This window comes from Vitis riparia, chromosome 5 (assembly GCF_004353265.1).
Source record: "Vitis riparia cultivar Riparia Gloire de Montpellier isolate 1030 chromosome 5, EGFV_Vit.rip_1.0, whole genome shotgun sequence".
Lineage (NCBI taxonomy): Eukaryota > Viridiplantae > Streptophyta > Magnoliopsida > Vitales > Vitaceae > Vitis > Vitis riparia.
The window spans coordinates 18,653,868-18,656,908 of record NC_048435.1 but is presented as its reverse complement, the minus strand read 5'-3'; positions in this window follow the sequence as shown (position 1 = coordinate 18,656,908).

The window sequence follows — 3,041 nt, the reverse complement described above, 5'->3', positions numbered from 1 at the left end:
TTTTTTTTTTTACGCATACTCTGATCAATAATGAATGAACTCCCATGAAAATACATACCCAAATGATCAAACCCTCTCCACATACGAATGTAACATGAATCCTCACCAACAAAACAACCTCTCAAAATAACATCTCTGAACCACTGCCCATGGGGTGAATGATAGGAAAGAATGTGACAATCCTCCATGTAGTGACGTGTGAAAAACCACCACTCAAGGTGAAACAAGATAATGTCGAGTAATCAATGATGAGAGAAAAGATGGAACGAATATCACAAATGGTGATATGTGATACTGAAAAAAGTGATGAGATGATCTCAAAGAGGAAAAATCACAATGAAGAGTAAGGAATGATGCCTGAGTATGTATGCCAGGTCTGGACTCATGACATATCCAATCAAAGCATGCAAGCACTATAGGGTCCCCAACCTGGTGTAATAGGTAAATGAGATGATGAAAGAAAAGGCTATGCTGCTCTTGTGAGGCTCAAAGGGCTAGCTACGGGTAACTCTGTATGTAAGGGTCATAGGGCAATGGGCTCATGAAATGATGGCCACCCATCCTTTGACCACAACCTCGAACATCGTACTTTCAAGATCTCACATGGCTAATACTAGAGACTGGCATCCATCAAACACAATCATGACAACCTCTCTGAAAACGTGTGAAGGCTCCCACTGATGCTCTGTGATGATCATCAATGTCATCTGAAAATCGACTCACTCTACCATCACATGCCACTCACCATCATCTCATAAAATCACCATCTCTAGTCATCCCGACTCTCTAAAGTCACGTGCAATGACTGAAATCTGGATGCTCCATGACAATCCCTCTGCCTCAGCAATATCATCAAACAATCAAACCACTCTCTCATCGTGATCCATCTATCATCATGTAGAGTTCATCTCAAGTCAAACCATCTCAGACACTACCCAGTCAGATCAAGGAAATGATGGAAAGAATAGGCAATGGTACTATAGTATACAAAATCGAATAAGGATGATAATGGTACCAAGGGGAGATGTCATGTCAGGCTCAAAATGGGTAGGTCATCAAGCCTACAAAGTCAATATATGTATGTAGATATGGTACTGCTCTGATCAGAAGGTGAAATAGGTCACAGTCTCGAACTCCCTAGGTCGATCTCCTAATCCTAAGTCAATAGACTCAATATCTTCCATGATAGGTCAGGCTAGAGTGATCATGACGTGCAAATGAATAGACGTCCCAAGTCAAAAGTACAACACATCATTTGATATATGGTCCTGTGATGGCAATCTAAAATTGGAAATATGACAGAAACTCTAAGGTCATAAAGGTGTCCACTGTGAGATGGCTACAAATGTGACTAAAGAATTTCTATCAACGATCCAAAAAATAAATGAGGTGTGAAAAAACAACACTGTCATAAGATCGATACTCCATCTATAACAAAATATCTCTGATTCACTTTCAACCCAAACTCAATAAAGAAAAATGATTAGGTGGTAAAGGCGAACATCTCAAAAATGGTGTGAATGTGAAAACCTGCCTTTCACCTTTATGTAATGAAAATCTGGTTGAAAATAGAATCAGGCGAGTCAACCAAAGAATGAAGTATCAAGCCCATGATAGGTGAAGAATATAAAAAAGTGAGCATAATCAATGGACATATCCCAAAACATCAAGTAGAAAGTGACAACAAACTGAAAGAATGTGTCAGCCTAAGAAAAGAAGACTATTTAAAGTCTTAGGAAGAAAGTGTGCTAAACTCAATGAGCGACAAGAAGAAACCAAAACCATACAATAAAGGGTGGTCCAACTGATACTCAAACTCGCACTGATCTCTAAGCACTCTCAACTGGAGACCAAATGAGGAAGCACTGGATCCGAACTGTAACTAAAGAGGCTTTGAAGGCCCTCAGATGCACCCACGTGTAAGGAAGGAAGTCTTGATCAAAGGATGTAAGCTCATCCTACAGGTCAAGGTGGCCCTAAAATAAGATGGGTGGACTTTAAAAGATCCCTAGCAGAAGCGATCATACCCTCCGACGGTACGCAACCCTCTACACGCCTCCAAAGAGACGGGACGCTTCCATGTAAGGTGGTCATCACCTCCACACATGCACTGTCTCGACATTCCAAGGGGTTTCCTATGGTGAAAGCTCTCACAACTCTCAGCACTCAGTAATCGACTAAAGTGCACAGTGAGTGGTGTGGGTACATCCGAAAACCCTATGAAACTAAAAGAAAACACACTGACCACACAAATATCCTAAAATCTAGCTCTGGGCTATACAAGTCTTCAAAGTTCGGACTCCAATCAGCATCAATATGTCGACCACCTCCAGAACGCTCCCAAACATAGATATAGCCCATCGCTAGACCCTCCTCCTTGTCACTAGCTCGGTCGAAGAGCAAACAAAACAACAAGCCTCATATCAAATACGAGACCCCAAAAAACAAGGTCGACAAAAACTAGGGACTTGGAGATAAGGAGATAAGTGTGTGTCCCACATAGACAAGCAACTCATGCAATCACACGGGATGAGAGAAGTCATGCACAGACAGTCATGCAAAACAGGTATATATCATCCAAATCTACACACAAGCTAATCGAGAAGAATGTCGGGCAATGATAGCATGCTCCATGATAATCAAGATAATATATAATCGAGAGAATCAATCATGTCAAATCAAATGATATACAATGGCGAGTCTATACATATGAGGTGATCAGAACAAACATGGCAAAATCAGGGTCACAATGCTAAGCAAGGTAAGATGATCAGTCAACATAATCAGCATATCAATGTCCTAAACAAATATAGCTATGAAGCACGGAAAAAAAACGCCACAATCGGAATGCTCAATCAAGATAAACAATCATCATAAGCAACATGTCAATGTTCCTAGTAAAAACAAACACTCAAGGATGCATCAAGTGTAATGATATCAAGAGCTCTCAATGTGTAATCAATAGTCAAATAAACACACGCACAAAGAGAGGTGGGTACCCACTGATCGACCAATCAAATGCCACATTTGCCTCAATTTAT